Raw genomic sequence first — 17,972 nt, forward strand, 5'->3', positions numbered from 1 at the left:
TGAAATAAAAACTGCATGTCATTAGAAGCTTTCAGTCCTGTATATCTCTTGACTGGAAGTGAGGAAAGAGTACACATGACAAAACAGAGATGCCAGGAGACTCTTAGAAGGAAACAGAAGTTTCCAGGTGGTGTGTTTCTCATATCCAAGAACATGAACACTTTGGGTTTTATTTTTGAAGCATAAAAACTTCAAAGATTTGGGTTTGACTTAGACTCCTTAATTACCTTAATAGGACTTCATAGCCAAAAGATAATAACTTCGACTTCCTGCTTAATACAGACCATGAAATTTGATTATCTCCAAAAATTAATTCAATAATTTAATATTGGACTATAACTTCAGTATTTAGACAATGGAAAAAGTTCAATGTTCCTTAAAAAAAATACTTCCTTTGGGTAATTAATTTTCCTTTTAAACAGTTTACATATTTCTTCCAGCTTCCTCTTGACTCAGTCAAGTTGGTCTTGCAAAATCTTTGTCCAGTAAAAAGGGCTCCAGAGGCCCTCTTGTAGCATTTTGCAGAGCTAGGTTCTTTTTTCCCTTGGGTTTCCCTGTAGTTGTTTTTCAGATTTATAGACCTGAAAAGCAATATATAGTATAGAGCAGAGTACTTGAAAGAACTTTATGAAGCTACACCTGTTTCAAATAAATAAAAGCAACATTTTTTTTTTAAAAAGAGTGAGGTGGGGGGGGAATGGCAAATATAATTTGCTTATTCTCTATCATTTTCTATCATCTTGGCTCTTCTATCACTTAGCTTTCTTCCAAGCATGACAAACAATTTCAAGACAATTTCTGAAGTCCCAGACAATGAGCAACACCCAGTCCGTTCTTATTTCCATGCTGCTGAAGTTTTGACTTTGAAAGACATTACACTATGTAAACTGTGTAATTCAGAGACAACAAGGGACGGTCAAAAGGCACAGATTCAGTATGCTTTCTGTTTTAAAATAACTGTTTCCATGATATGAACCAGCTAGAAAAGGGATGCACTGTGGTTCACAAACTATTGAAGGAGACACAAACAAACTTCTCAAACTTTCACAACTGAAAACAGTGGTGCTTTAAAGATTCTGCCAAGACAGTCTAGCTCTGAAGTTTTGTTACACTTTCAAAAGAGCAATTAAAATTCTTTGAAATCTCCTTGCCAGCTGCCAGGCCTTGTATTGATCTCAAGGTTGCATGACTGCTTGTGTCTTCACAAATGTCATGAGAGGATGAAGAACCAAGCAGGAGATCTTGGATCCATGAGTAGGCCAGAAATGTTGTACTAGGACATTAAAGACAGAACAGCATCTCTGCCTTTGGAAAGCGTGCTACCATTATCCTGCAAATTGCAACAGGATGATTAAAAAGGTGAAAATCTGCTGTATCTTTTTAAAATGAGTCCTGAGTTTTGAAGGGAGTCGTAACATAGAAGTCCTGACAAAATGTTTGGATGTTCAAAGTTTCAAGAATCCTTCTCTGCATTTCTCTTTGAAAAAGAGAACTCGTCAGTCAAAGTGCATAAAGTGTACTCTGTCTGGTTACACCATGCCACTGCTTCTCATGCAACCCTATATAACCCACTGTGAAGCTGTGGATGTTTTGTTTAGTACTCTTAAGCAGCTACTAAGCTGTCTAGAAAGCCTGTGCTAGTATTTTTCTTGTTCGCAAAAATTCTTCTGAACCAAGCCTAAAAGATGTGTCTTTGATAGAAAGAATTAACATATACCAAATAAATATGAGATCAGTAGAAAACATCCATCACCTTACAGCAAAGGAGGCTTTGTTTCTACTTTAAATGTGCTCTGTTACAGCAAGTTTGTCTTTGTCAGAATAGCTATGGATTTACTATATTAACAGTGTAAGAGCATCCTGCCCTGAAACAAATAGGAGCTTTTCCCTTACATAAATTAAATAGATTAATACTGCCTGCAATTGATCTTTTCATTGGTCAGAGATTGAATTTCTCTAGTAAGTATATCTACAGTGAAAATAAAACTTCCCTCCCCCCTACCCCCCCCCCCCCATCATTGTCTATGCTATGGTGTACCACTAATAGGATAAACAATCCTGATGAAGACTTTTTAAAATTATGCTCTTCCAGCAAACATGACTGGTCTTCAGGACTGACATTCACCTATAGTCTTGCTTGGTTTTGGTGGTTTGGTCCCCAAAAAAATGTTTGAAAAAATATGTCTTTTAGTGACCATTAGGAGATCACATGATACAAATGTCTGAGAAGAAATATCAGTAATGTGATTTCTTTTTTTTTTCTCAAAAATTGGCTTCAGAAAGTATGTTAGTAGTCCAGTGCAAATTTTTTTACCCCATATTTGTCTGACATCCATGTAGAGAGGATGCAGCAGATTGAGCCAAAAGCTCTGAAATCACACTTTCACCTGTGGACCATAGAGGCTCAGTGCAAACTTGTCAGAACTGCTGAGATCAAAATTTTATAGCTAACAGCTATAACTTTATTGAAACCCTTTCATATGATCACTGTAGTGATCATCTTTTGCAAACCTGTGAGAGCACTAAAAGCTTTTTATTTAGAAAGAATACCGCTTTGATATTGTGAAAGAAAATGGTATTATTAGAATAGAGTAACTTTGGATCTATGAATTATGAACTCAAAAGACAAAGTACACAATAAAATTAAAAGTTGTTTGTGTTAGGTCTATCTTGTAGTAGACTGTTTCCCTTCAATGTTGTTGGAGACAGTGTTTCTCTTCAACGTTCATTATACCACTTGAAAATAAAAAGCAGTTTATTATTTTTTTCGGATGGCATTATGTGAAGTTTTGTCACAACTGTTCAAAGTTGTAAGAGAAAACAGTTGTAGTCCCTTATTTAAAAGAATGCACTAAAATACTGAGTTAAAAAATAGATTCTAAGCTTTAGAAATTGTAATTCTAATCTATTTACTGTTGGGCAACATGGCTATTGTTACTAATTTCATTGTAAAGAAAAAAAAACTCATTTTTGACTCTCAAGTTCTTTTTTGTTTGCATTTTGAGTCAAATTCAAAGAACCAACAATACAGAAAAGGAACAACAAATGTTATATGTGAGAATAGAAAATTACTTGGTTAATTCTTTGTCCGAGTTTCACTGCCAGAAATGTTCCCATCATCTTACCAGATGAGTGTCTAAACAATAGTGTATGACTTATCAGCCAAATGAGAATTAAGCAATGAAGCATAAAGCAGTACTTGTGATAAAGTGATTGTGCTGCCTCTTTAGGAAAAAAAAAAAAAAAAAAATCTAGGAAAGGAAGGAAGAAAGACAATAACAGAGTAGTTATCAATGTACCCAGTCCTGCGTGCATCCAAATGATAGGGGACCTCAATATGCTGACAGATCTGACCCAGAAGGCAGCCTGAATGTTTTTCACATAGAAAACAAATCTGAATTCCTCCTCTGCATTTTCTACGGCAAACCATTTTCTGAACTCCACCTAAAAGTATTTGTTAAACCAAGGAAAAAAAAAAAAAAAAGCCAAGTGTTTGGGAGTCTGGCTTCCCTAAGAAATACTGATTTCCTGGGAAGTGCTCAAGTGTTTGAAGACAAAGTGCTACAGTTGTCCTAAATTAGTACATGAGTATAAAAACAAAACAAAAAACAAACAAAAACATTTAAAAGGAGTACTTGGTATTTCTTTTTCTGCTATCAATTTTTGGACAGCCATATCTTACTCATAGTTTATACCAATTTTTCTAAAAAGCAGGTTTTTTTCCTGTGAACATGAGAGGACTCTCCCAATATTTTTATATTTGCAAGCAAATTGTTTAGGCAAAGTTAGCAACTGTCCAGCTGATATCACAGTTGATCAAATTAAGGAGAACCTATTCACCTTTTGTGTATCTCTAAGAATTTTGGTTGCTCAGAAGACCATCTCTTTCCCTTAGGAACACAGTGCCCTTTGTTTCCTGACAACTGGCTACCACACAATTTGCACAGTCAAGTAATCCTAAAAATATTTTGATGATGGGGGAGGAGAAGGGTAATTAAAATGCTCCTTGCTTTTTTCACAGAGAGGCTGTGTTTGGAGCAGTGACATAATCCTTAGGACAAATATGGCTTTCATTGTGCCACTCCACCTCCCCGTTGCCTGAAGTAATGTAAATATTTGCCTCAGTTCATGAAGCTACCCGAAGTCATTGCTGGGTCACTTTCTGGTATTCGACATGCTGATATCAGCACAGAGATGTCCAAAATGAGTCATAGTGGTGTATGGGAAGCCACCAACTTGTTTTAGACTTTACACAGAAGAGATTGCTTCTTCAGAACACCATCATCACAAAAGGTAGAATTGAGAAAGGCTTTTAGATTTTTTTTTTTTTTCTTTTAATTAATGTAAGCCTAGGGATTTCAGTCTTATCATTTCACTTGTCGTACTGTAGCTTAAATTACTTTGGCAACTAAGAAAGCTGAAGGGTGAGTTTCATGTTGTAACAGGAAAACTGTGATTTATTGTTGACCCTTTATGCAGGACCATAAGTAAAAGAGAAAGATATCACCAAAAATGTTATGAAAATACTATAATAGTACTTTTTCATCTGAAACTAGTTCAAATTCAGAATAAACCTCCAGATTTGCTGAAGGGCAGTACATTTTTTTCTTTTGAGACAACATAAGATGTTCAGGGAGTGTAGTTTCTTAGTGAACTGGGACACACAGATGAGCAAGTGAGTGAATATGGAGAGAATAATTTGAATAAAGAGAGTAGACCACTGATCCTAGTGAAGTATGCGCTAACAATGCTTCTGGAAGACAATTAAAATGTAAATGGATTTCCAGAGTTGAGCCTTACAAAAGACAGGGAATTTGATACAGTATTTGTGGAGACTTCTTTATGGCTAAAGGCTTGGTGGCTGTAGAGTTTGGGGTTTGGGTTAATTTTGTTTGTTTGTTTGTTTGTTTGTTTGTTTTTGTTGGTATTTTTTCTGCGTGTTTTTTCATTTGGTTGTTTGGTTTGTTTTTTTGTTTTTTCTTTTGTTGCTGTTGTTTGGTTGAGTTTTTTCTTACTGAAAGGTGAAGAAAAAACCTTACACTCCTGCCAATCTATGGTTTAGGAAGTCAAATACCTTCACATTTTTGTCTGTATTTTCAAGTGCTTGGCTATCAGAGCCAATACAAGTAGCTACTCAAAAAGTTTCAGATTAGAAACACATTCACTGAATGACAATACTGTGACTGGACTTCTCATTAAAATTATGGCATTTCTGTACTTTTAAATAAACATGCATGAAATAATTTTATATATATTGAATTTCCTCAGTAGAAAATTATCTCAAAGCAGATTTACTGAAAAAGTCATTCTTGTACCAAAGTTTCCTTATGTTTCTGTGCAATGTGAATTCTTTAATTTTTGTAGTTCTCTTTTCCATAATACAAAAAATCCATCATACAGTAAATTATAGAGCTTTTTTCCCCTTCCCTCTGTAATTTGGGACAACAAAATTCTAGTAAGGCTGTCAAGGTCTTTTAGTTCATAAAGATGTAAGAAGTATTTAGAAAGACAGAGAAATTTGTTTGTTTGTTTTTCTCAAGGAGTTCAAAAATTATATAGGACTTACAGGGCAACATCCATGTCTTCAGATCCTTTACCATGGCAATTAGTGCAATAAAAAGCACACATTTAGTTTACTCTACATTTCTAAGTGGATGTTAATCTTGGTATTATGACAGGAATATTTAAAGCCTGAATTGCCAGTTTTGCCATATCATCAGGCTGATGAGCCATTGACAATCTAAACATGATATATGCCATAGTTTACGATCAAGTGGCATGTGATCTAGCCTGGGAAACACTTTCAGTGAGACATCCTAGGAATGGCTTATTCGTGCTACCAATCCCAAGTTGATTCTTATGCTTTTATATAGACACATATTAATCAGATACGACCTGGGGTGGTAACTGAAATGTACAGTACACAGAAGACTGTACCATTACAGTCTGTCATGAACAATGTTCAATTCATTCAATTTATTAATGCTCTGTTTCCCCTGCAGGCAAATCATTTCACCAGTGTGTGATAATAAAGGGCTTCGGTCAGACATTTTTGACAAATTTGACATGTTATTGGACAGAAGCCATGTCCTCAGATATAAACTCACAACTCGCTTTGCTGGGTTTTCCCAGAACCAGGCTTGGAAAAGGAACACACATTTCCATCAGTGCCAGATTACTCGATGCAAAACTTCAGAGGCTGTTGGCATGCATATAATTTCTGAGAGAACTGTTTAGTGAGAAAGATTAGGAGTCAGAGAGAGAAGGGAAAGGATTGTGACACAGCCAATGACAAAAGATGCTTTTGTTGTGTCAGTTTCAGACAGTGTCTGAGAACCCAGAGCACAGAGCAGGATCAGTCATGAAAGACAGGAACCCGCAAAAGACTTGCGTCTGATTTTTCCAGTCAATCTCCTTTCCACCATTGTAGATCTCACATTTAGGTACACTTGTAGGCCAATTACAAGCCATCATTCTTTTTCACTGGCTGTTTCTACACAATTAGGGCATGATTTCATGAACCCCTTAAAATGCTACAACTTGCTTCCTTTTCTATCTCTTGTCCCAAACTGCTTTCCTTTTTCACCTTGGAAAGGGCCTGGAAGAACCCTAACGTGTACCTTTTAACACTCAGGGAAGAAATCCTGGCAAAAACAACAGACCACTACCCAACCCACCATCTCTTCTCAGAACTTCACTGAGGATTTGCCAGTTGTTGGTTTGTGTTAACCAGTACAATAAACAGAGCTTTATTAGTCAAAAAGTAGTGGTGAAGGGACAAAGTTTACATGTTCAGTAATTTGTTAATACAGTCACAGTCTGTATTCTTTTTATGTTTCTGCACCTTGTAGTCACCCAGTACAAAACAGGACTTTATTGTGTCCAAACATCACAATATCAGGTAAGAAAGACTAGGCTTTGCCAGGAGGAAATTAATAAAAAAATTAAAAAAAGGAAGAAGAATTATATATGTTTTTGATCTGGAGCACTAAGGTACAAAGGTTTGTCACTTTTCCCTGATAATGAGTGAAGTTCAAAGTACAGTTTGGAATAAAGCCCAGAGTACCTGAAGTCACATAACTTTACCAAGAACTACCTTTTCCTGTAGACAAATTACTGTTCTCTGCTGGAGGTACCTCATTTTCTAACATGGCTTCTGACTTTCATCCTCTAAGGTGGAAAAGTGGTGTACTGCGTAATCTTCCTGTTTTCTGAGTATTTTATCCTTCATGTGTAGAATATATATATCTATATAAATGAACATAACTAAGTTATAGTCATTTCTTGGACAGTTATCTTCATTCAGAAATTACAGAGGTTTTTGTTCTATGTACAGATTCATTGTCCTTTGGGTGTTTAAAATTACTTTAAATGTATGACTCATTTTTTGAAGCATCTTTTTTTTCATAACATTAATGCATGGACATTGGTTTCTCTCTTTTATTGCTCTATTGGAACTCAAATAAGAATAGGACCGTATTCCCTTTCAGCTCAAATTTCTTCTCAGCTGAGGATGCTGATCATTGACAGTGAAAGGGGACTTCCTTTCAAACTTCTGGAATAATGCTGTTGGGATATTTTTGGCCTTTTCAAAAACAAATAACATGAATAGCATTTTGCAAATCTTGCAAATCAGTCAGCACTTGTTCTTTAATTTCATTTTAGAAGTGCTTCCTGGGGGAAGGATTTGCTACAGTAATAAGCTCACTTATTAAGATTCAAATATGAGAAAATTAAGTCCAGGAAAATATGGTCTCTCTTGACACACAAGGCAAAGTGGAAAGAGGTTACTCTATGTCCCAGCATAATCTTCTCAAAGAACAAGGCAAAGTACTAATTTATCTGTTTTACCTACTTGCCCCTAGCTATCCTGGCAGCTCAGTGGGGTGGAGAAATGTACCTTTCATGGGAAAGCTCTGACAGGCTTTCCAAACAAACATTACAAAGCTGATTCATAGCCAGCCTCTGGCAAACCAGTTTCCTACTGCCCTTCTGCAATCATAAGAAAGATACTTAAGTATGTGGTTAACTTCAAGTAAGCGAGTAATCTCATTGACTTTCATGGGACTATTCATGTCCTTAAATGTCTGGCTGAATCAGGAACTAAATCTTCGTGGTTATCCTTTCAGCCTGCAGAGCCGACTGTACAGACACTGAATCTTCCCAAATGAAACTTTGCCAAACAGTTTTCATTTGGTATCCACAGTTCATTGTTTTCACTACCTCCACAACACCTCTGTAACCAACATGTTACTGGAAGATAGTTCAAATGTCAGTTGTTTCCTTCTTAATCTTTAAAGAGATCATCATGTAGCTATATTATCTGATAATGGTGTCATCAAAATTGTGACCATACCAGGGTTCCGTCAAAAGGTAGGGGTTTATTAGGCGGAGTATGAGTCAGTTCTGTTTTTTAAGAGCCAGTACTTGTTTTAAGGGGTGTGATAATTTAGGCCAACTTTTGAGGCAGTCTTTCTGAAAAAAATGGAAAATACGTAGTGGGCCAGGAGTAGGGGAAAATTCTAATCATTCAGCCATAACTAAATCGATACTACTCTATGTCATGGCACCTGCTTAAGATGTTTAAAATTTCTAATTTCTTTGTAAGCTTGCCAGATATCTTCAAATTAGCCCATAAAAAAAAAAAAAAGAGCTATCAATGGCTTTATTTTTCTCTTTTTTTTTTTTTTTTTTTTTAAGGGTAAAGGAAACTGTTTCATCATACTGAATAAAGACTGCACTTCTCACTCTTTCACTGAAAATCAGTCCTGCACATTGCTAGTTTGTACTCCTGTGAATTGCATGCTAAAATACTATAGTGTTGTGCCTGAAAATATTACATGTGTTATTAAAACTCAGAAAAGACCAGAAGAAGGAAGGATAAATCTATATGTATTTCTCTAACTCCTCTAGATACTGTTGCTATGTCCCTGTTATATTTTTCACTGATATCCTCATTCCATGAACTGTCAGCTGGCAATAACTTAGGTTGGACTGTAGGCAAAGGCTTTTTTTTTTTTTTCATTTTGCTAATGCTTCTTTTACTGCTGGAGTTCCAGTGTTGTCTATCTCCACAAAATAAACAACGAAAGCCTCTTATTTTTTATTGTGTCCTAAGAAGCCATGCGAGAAAGACCTAAAGAACATATGAAGTAGTGAGACTATCACAGACAAAAGGGAAGAAATGCAGCAGAAGGTATCCTTCGTCAGGGATATACAAGAGAAGCAGTGTCACTTTGGAGGACTCTTTGTGTCTTGTGATCAAGAAGTTCAGACATGTTATTGAACTTTTCATACAGTATCTCTGGACCTTGATATGGATGAACAAAAGGAGATTCCTTTTTTCTCTTAAAAAGAGAAGAAAAAGTTAAATGTGTCCTAGCTATCCTTGTGTTTCCTTACAGACTCTCTAAGCAGAAAATCTGTAGACTTGGTAGTTCTAGGGACAAGGAAGTAGAAATGTATAGAAATAGCTGGCATTTTAAATGAAATCATAACAATAAGGTCTTAGCATGAACTACATCCTTCAAAAATGCTTGAGGACTAACATTTCTTCTGTCAACAGCTACACACTTGCTCAGATGTATTTATCCAAATACTCCCAGGGACTTTGATAGAAGGACTCCTGTGTGACAATAAGCAGTATACAGTAGACCAAAGCTTAGTCCCACATAGTGTGACCAGTGCAATTTATCAGTTTATATCTCTTATACAGTCTTCTCCTCACATGTGTGTGTTGTGACCTCTGAAAATCATAGACCTGGTAGGGGAAATCAAACCTTAATCTGAGAGCATAAGCACCTACGTGGTGTAAATCCAGAAGGTGTTGGTAGACTTGAAACTGCCAGTCTTCTTACAAAATCATAGAATCATAGAATGTCCTGAGTTGGAAGGGACCCACAAGGGCCATCAAGTCCAACTCCTGTCCCTGCATATGACAACCCTACAGTTCACAGCATGTGTCTGGGGGCATTGTCCAGTCTCTCCTTGAACACTGACAGGCTTGGGGGCTGTGGCACCTCCCTGGGGAGCCTGTTCCAGTGCTCCGCCACCCTCTGGGTAAAGAACCTTTTCCTAATGACCAGCCTAAACTTCCCCTGGCACATCTTCCTGCCATTCCTTCAGTTTCTGTTGTTGGTCACCAGAGAGAAGAGATTGGCTCTTACCCTTCCTCCTCCCCTTGTGAGGAAGCTGTAGCCACCATGAAGTCTCCCCTCAGTCTCCTTTTCTACAAGCTGAACAAACCAAGTGACTTTACCCAAACCCTGATTATACAGATCAAATCCACTTCTGTTCTGCATTGGCTGTTTTATTTTAAATGGAAAACTATCTTGCAAGGAGAGTTCCTGCTATTTGAGCCTCATTTATTTAAAATAATTTAAAATAAGATGATTAATGCTTACCAGAATCTGCATCTGTTTTGTTTTTAGTGGGAATACAAAATTGTTTAACAAATGCTTATTTGATTCACTGTGAATCTCAAGGACATTGAGAAGAATGGTTGGCTGGATCACATTTAGTGGATTATACCAAACAGAATGCAAGAACCAGGAAACTTGTGTAATCGGCTGTGGAATTAAATAAGTATTGACTAGTACATAAGGAATCAATGGCTGTTGAAAAAATAATGATTATAGTAGATTGCATCCTGAGGGTATAAGCTTACTAGCACATATGAGTGTTTGAGGCTTTGAAGCTTTGTTATGTTTAGGCACTGGAGCCCAACAATAGAAAAAAAACCTTGGAAATATTATCTGATCTGATTGCTGCTTTCACTGGGAGGGAGAAGCAGTACAAGGACAGTTATTCTTGTCAAAATATGATAATATCTTTGTGCAAAAAATATGGGTGGCATAAATTCTTTCAGTATTGTCTAAATGTTTACAAGGGCTTGATGTATTCTGTCAAGAGCTGGAATGTCTGTAATTGCATTAGGACAAAAACATCAATTTATACTCACTTCAGTGTGAAAAGCTAAGTAGTACAGTGGCTCTGGGGGATTCTATGCTGATTACACAGGAAATGCTTCCAGATCATTGTGGAAAAACACTGAAATATTTTGGGCTGGAGTGTCGCAGAAGTGTAGAACTAAGTCATAAACAGTATCAGCACAGATAGTCAAAACACAATTTTCTTGTCCAAAAACAGTTAAAACAAAACTATCATACCCTCTTCTTAAAATCTGGCATAGCAGTGTCTTTGACATTTTTGTATTGCTTTTTGGAGATATTTCCATGTGTGAGGTTCATATTTGTGTTTTCCGTATAGGAACTATATAGCCTGTTGTTTTCAAAAGATTATGCAGCTACAGTCAATTATTTTTCAATGTAAATCTTTTATACCACAGAATCATAGAATGGTTGGGGTGGGAAGGGACCTCTGGAGTTCATCTAGTCCAACCCACCTGCTAAAGCAGGTACACCTAGAGTAGATTGTACAAGAATGTGTCCAGGCAGGTTTTTAATGTCTCCAGGGAAGGAGACTCCACAATCTCTCTGAGCAGCCTGTTCCAGTGCTCTGTTGTCCTCAAAATAAAGAAGTTTTTCCTCATGTTTAGATGGAACCTCCTATGCATCAGTCTGTGCCTGTTGCCCCTTAATCCTATCACTGGGCACCACTGAAAGGAGTGTGGTCCCATCCTCTTAACACCCACTCTTGAGATATTTACAAGCATTGATAAGATCTCCTTTCAGCCTTCTCTTCTCTAGGCTGAACACATCTGTCAACAGAAGTAGATGAATATTGATGTTCTTCCCATTACTATGACACACAGTTTAACTATTTCTATTGAAATCAGTGAGACTTTACCTTTGACTTGAACAGGTTTTCCTAAACTAAAGGTCAAGACCTTAAAACTGGATTGTTTCAAACTCAACAAATAAATCCGTATCTTGGAACACAAGGAAGTGGTTCCATTTCCCAAAGCACTGAGCAGCAACGTGCAACTACATACTCATCACAGTTGCACTTTCTACTTTACAGAAAGTATTGCCAACATCTTAGCAGAAATGTACCAACATTTTAAATTCTACGTCTGCAAATGTGTTGCAAGTGCACATATGAGGTGTGCTTAGGGAAGTAATCAAATTCTATAAAGAAGGCCAAAATACCTGTTCTTACCAGTTAGCTTGAATATTTTGGTTCTGTTGTGTTCATTAGGAGTCCTACTGATATGACTCTGGCTACTTATTTGACTTTGGCTAGCAACATGACTCATGCCCAGATCAAGGATCTTTCCTCTAAGAAAGTAATTTTACCAGCCCAAAGTCCCTAGTGGTGAAGCTAAGTTCAGAATGCTCATTATCTTCATATTAATCAGTTAACCATGCACATGATTGAACATCATTAATGATTGAAGTCCATCAAATTCAAAATTGACTTGGACTTTATGAACATCAGTTAAACTGTGGATATGATTTGGATCAATAGATCTGCACAGGAATTATTTACAGCCTAGATGTGTTCTACGGTAGAGATGTATTTTTGTTTCCTAGCTTGTTGTATAGTCATTTGTGCTGAGAAGTGCCAACTTTGCCACATTAGAGCTACTTATAAATCCATCCCTAATTCAGTTAATGGTTTAGGTTGAATTGAAAGGAAATTTATTTTGGAGATCTCAAGAAAGTTCATTTTGACTTTCTGCAAACACAATGTTTCAAGTTTCCCAGCAGCCCTTATAAAGGGCACCAAAGCCCAATCATCTGAATAAAAAAGGAAGTCCTTCCAATGGCGTTTTTCTTCTTGAAGCCCGTTATTCAGCCTACCGATAAGATATGAAAATCTGTTTTTTCAGTTCCTTTGCTTCAAATATTTCCCTGTTGAGTGACACGGCTTATAGGATAAACCAATCACCTGTAAAATTATACACATGAGCTTTGGTCCAGCTGTCAATAAGTATATATGTATTTTGTACAAAGGGAAATGCAATTAGAACCTCCTTCAAGCTGCATAAAATGTTTAATTTGACCTAATATTTTTTTTTCCGCTTTCTATATTTGGCATCTATACTAACACATCCATTTTTGAGAGAGATTTGAAGTACAATGAAAGAGGTCATCTGGAAAACAACACAGAAGGTTTTTTTCAAGCATATGGACATAAAGAAAGTAGATGTAGAGCGAGATCTTCTGTGTGTCCTATTTATCTTCTTCCTTGATGATAACAGTGCTGAAGTGTTTGAAGAATGTAGTCATATCCCCGCCTAGTAACTATTTAGCTAAACAAAGGTATTTATTTCATTTGAGTTTTCCTTATAACCTACAACCATATGTTTATTTCTGTTGCTTTCTCTGAACTGCTTCCAGCTTGCTGAATTTTTCTGGCATGAAGGTGCTTGTAACCATAAAGCTGTATCTGTGATGTGGTCTCCTTTACACTGCACAGACTAGAGCTATCCTCCCTAGTCCACAGTATTGTGCCCCTACATGTACAGATCAAATTTACACTGAATTTTTTTTGTTACTGCATTCCTTTGAAAGATCCCTTGTAATTTGCTATCTGTTTTCACCCTGAGGGATTTTGGCTGAATCCCTTGGCAACTAAATATCTGTGTTTCAGATTATTTTTCCCCTGCATGTGATAGCCTTCCTTTTTTTCCCTATTGGACTTCAATTTCTTATTTTCTACTGGTTTCTAACCTTTCTCATTTCTTTTCTGTCTCTAGTATTCTTCTTTTACCACACCAAAACTTGTAATATGTAAATATCATTTACATTCCATTTCTCATTCTTTTTAGATCATCAATGAGCAAGTTAAATAAGACAAAATTAAACTAAATTAAATTAAAGGCAGATCTCTTCTGTGTCCATGACTTCCTCTCTGTTAGTGGGCATTTTGCCATTTAAAGCATTATTTTTTATTAACACTTTTACTATAACCCCTAACAAAGTCTGAATATGTGTTATCAGACATTTTTTTTCCCAACTTCTTTCCTGTGCTAGCTGATAAAATGAGAATTCAGATTAGTAAAATGACTTTGGAACTTACAGGCATAACTGTGTCAATGCACTCTACCCTGAGAACTTATAAGTACATATTATTTTTGCATATGAAAACCTCAGAATTCCAAATTTAATTGACATATCATTATTACTGTGCTAATGCAAATGCTGGACCAGTGCACAAAAGACTGAAGGTATGACTAACAGGAAATGTAGGTTTACCATGCTTGGACCCTAACCATTACATCATGTTAATGAACTGGGAGTCCTTGTCCTAAGTAACTCTCATAGAAATTTAAATAATTGGAGAAAATGGATAATATTATTTCATTAATATAAAGTAATGATACAGTTGAAAAAGTTGTCTTGGAAAATGAAAGAATGAAGAAGCTTAAATTCCTACTATAGTGAATTGTTCCCAGTGAGCTAAAACTACGTATTCATATGTAGAAGAACAGTAATGTTACAAGGTTTATTTTGCTTATCGGAATGTTAATTCCACAGCTTGCTTCAAAGTATCTACTCTATAATCATTGTGTTGTTGGAAAAGGAGGCTCGAGTAATGCAAAATTACCACTTTCTGAGCTGTTCTGAGCAAGCATCAAAAGGAGTTTATAATAATAGTACTTGCAAAGACTTTGTAGGTGAAGAATAACAATGGAAAGACTTGTTATTTCTTAAGGAATGAGAGATGGTTGATACATCTTTACTTGGAATGTGGGAAGGTGTCACTTTTATTAAGTACAGGTCTGTTTTTCACTTTCTTGTTAATGGAGGACCACCGATGAGATGGGTGTCTATGATGTGAAGAGAAAATAGTATTTTATTTGACACTTTATTACAAATAAGATGGAGAAATGTGCTCTCAAAGGGAAAGGGGAAAAGGAAAAGGAAAAGGAAAAGGAAAAGGAAAAGGAAAAGGAAAAGGAAAAGGAAAAGGAAAAGGAAAAGGAAAAGGAAAAGGAAAAGGAAAAGGAAAAGGAAAAATATAGAGCTTTGGTAATTTGAAGCGGTACCTCTAAAAACTGTAGTTATCAAGCCTTTCCTTAACTGCTACCATGAAATTTGGTCCAAGGTGCCGTGTATATTGCAAAAAATTATAACATGTCATAAAGGCCTTGAGGAAAGTAAACACTTCTTTCTTTGAAAGAGGTTACTCATAGGCAGTTAGATGTTATTGTGTTATTATCACACACACGCTACATGTATGTACATGTATGTACATTGCTGAAGGTATTTCACACCTTCATGTTTAGTGAAAAAGTCTGAGGTCTTCCTTATGGAGCAACAAATTTCTGTATCTTATTTTATCCTATTAGTTCACGTGTTCTTTTTTATAAGAGATACTTTAGAAATTTCACTCCCAAGACAGTCTGAAAGCAGATTTTTTCAAAATTCACCAATCCTGCAAAACCTTATGGAGTCATAGAGACATCACAAGTTTCTGGAATCTTGCTTTGCTCCTTTGCCAAATCCCACTGGTTTGGGCTGCAGCTGTGGCACACAACAAGAAACAAGGTGAGTTTGTAGTCTACTCCGGAAAACAGGTGAATAAAGCCCTGTTGTTTGCTCAGCAAGAATTCACAGAACCAAAACATTTAATCTTCAGAAATATGAGTATTTTCCAACAGAACTCTTCAAGAGAAAATGTTTGATCAGACATAATAATAAATAACGTTTAAATATACTTTTGTGCATTTGATTCTAAAATGAGGCAGAGTGCAGGAAGTCCAGTCACCATACAGAAAATCCCAAGAGATGTGGACTTTGATTAAGGAATTCTGCAGTGAAAGATTCATATGTATTTCTCTCTAAACCAGAAATATATCATTCAATGTGATTTTACTGAGTTTTTCACTGTTCTTGACAAATGGTTTTCATGCAGTACTGCATGTCATAGTTTTTAGGATATCTGCTGTAGAATCTAAACATAATGATTATTTTGTCAATGTGTGTTAGACGGTGATTTTTAAATCATTGTAACCAGGCTCAAACACACCTCTGTTAATCAAAATGGGAACCATTACCATCAACATATTTTTGCCAACAAAGAATAAGTTTGTTTAATTCTGTAGCATAAAGATCCATGCTTTGGGATTCGGTGAGCTGTTGGAAAGCATTCTCTGCATTCCGCTGGTTGTGGAAGCGTTTTCCCTGTAAAAAGTTGCCAAGATGCTTGAATAAGCAGTGGTTGCTTGGTGAGAGTTCAGGTGAATACTGTGGATGATGCAGAACTTCGTAGCTCAATTCTTTCAACTTTTGAAGTGTTGGTTTTGTGACATGCGGTTGGGTATTGTCATGGAGAAGAATTTAGCCCTTTCTGTTGACCAATGCCAGCTCCAGGCATTGCAGTTTTTGGTGCACCTCACTGATTTGCTGAGGAGACGTCTCAGATGTAACGGTTTCACCAGGATTTAGAAAGCTGTAGTGGATCAGAGCAGCAGTAGACCACCAAACAGTGACCACGACCTTTTTTTTGTGCAAGTTTGGATTTGGGAAGTGCTTTGGAGGTTCTTCTCAGTCCAGCCACTGAGCTGATCATCACCAGTTGTCGTGTAAAATCCACTTTTCATCTCATGTCACAATCTGTTCAATAAATGGTTTATTGTTGTTGCATAGAATAAGAAAAGACAGCACTTCAAAATGATGATGTTTTTAATTTTCAGTAAGATAATGAGTTATCCGCTTACTGAGCTTTTCCACCTTTCCAGTTTGCTTCAAATGCTGAACAACCATAGAATGGTCGACATTGAGTTCTTCGGCAACTTCTCATGTAGTTGTAAGAGAATCAGTTTCAACAATTGCTGTCAGTTGGTTGTTGTCATCTTCCAATGGCTGGCAACCATGGTCCTCAACTTGAAGGCTCTCGTGTACATTGCGAAACTTCTTGACCCACCACTGCACTATATGTTCACTAGCATATGCTTGGCCAAATGTGTTGTTGATCTTATGAGTTTTCTCTGCTGCTTGATGACCCATTTTGAATTCAAATAAGAAAATCACTTGAATTTGTTTTTTGTCTAACATCATTTCCATAGTCCAAAATAAATATAAAATTAACAGCAAGTAATAAGTCATTAGCAAAAATCCTAAAACAAGACAAGTGCATTAAAATTATATATAACATAACCACAATTATTTAAGAATTTATTCCAATATTCCAGCAAATTTCAACAATGCAAGACTCACAATTCCTTTTGCACCAACCTAATATAAAATTAGAGAAGGTCTACTGAGATGGTCTGAGTTCTGAATAATGGACTATATAGAGTAAAATTTAAGACCTTTCTACTGTGGAAGATTTAAGATATCAATCCATCAAACAATCCAACAGGATGTTAGCCCATGACTTGATCTAATTTTCAAAGGATCTACGTATAAGAGATTTATAGATTTCAGCAAAAAGAAAAAAAAAAAAGAGAGATAAAGAGAAAAAAGCTGGTGGACGTGAATGCAAACTAAAAAGAAAGCACTATATTAACAGTGGAGTGCTTTCTGTGCCACCTGAATTTATTAAATCAATACAAGCTGTCTTTTCAAAAGACACACAGTAATTCAAAAAGAAATTATGGTTTTAGTGCAAGACTACTAGTGTGATGCAGTTGCTCAGAAATTAATTCATCCTACCTGGACCGGCAAAGTTTCAGATTGTACTTCAGAGCTCAGCCTGTTCCACTGCCTGTGGTTGAGACTCAGGAAACAGAATGGCACAGGCCAGAAGTCCTGCACAGTGCTGTTTCTGATGTCTACAAGCTGGCACTGAACGTATGACATAGACATTGGGCACTTTTCTTCTGACATGTTACTTAATAGGCATACCCTGATTTTAGAAGGAGAGACCAATAAAGCTATATGAAATTATTATAGGTACTAAGACATCCAACAGACTTTGCTGTCTTGAAGTGGAGATAACCTTAAGAATTAGGTCTCAAGTCATTCAAGTTTGTATTCACCAAAGTAGAGATAATGGAGGTGAAATTGTGGAAAAGCTGCTCTGAACTTTGAAAACCATGATTTATGCAGTAGCAGCAG

This window comes from Columba livia, chromosome Z, assembly GCF_036013475.1.
Source record: "Columba livia isolate bColLiv1 breed racing homer chromosome Z, bColLiv1.pat.W.v2, whole genome shotgun sequence".
NCBI classification, from domain to species: domain Eukaryota; kingdom Metazoa; phylum Chordata; class Aves; order Columbiformes; family Columbidae; genus Columba; species Columba livia.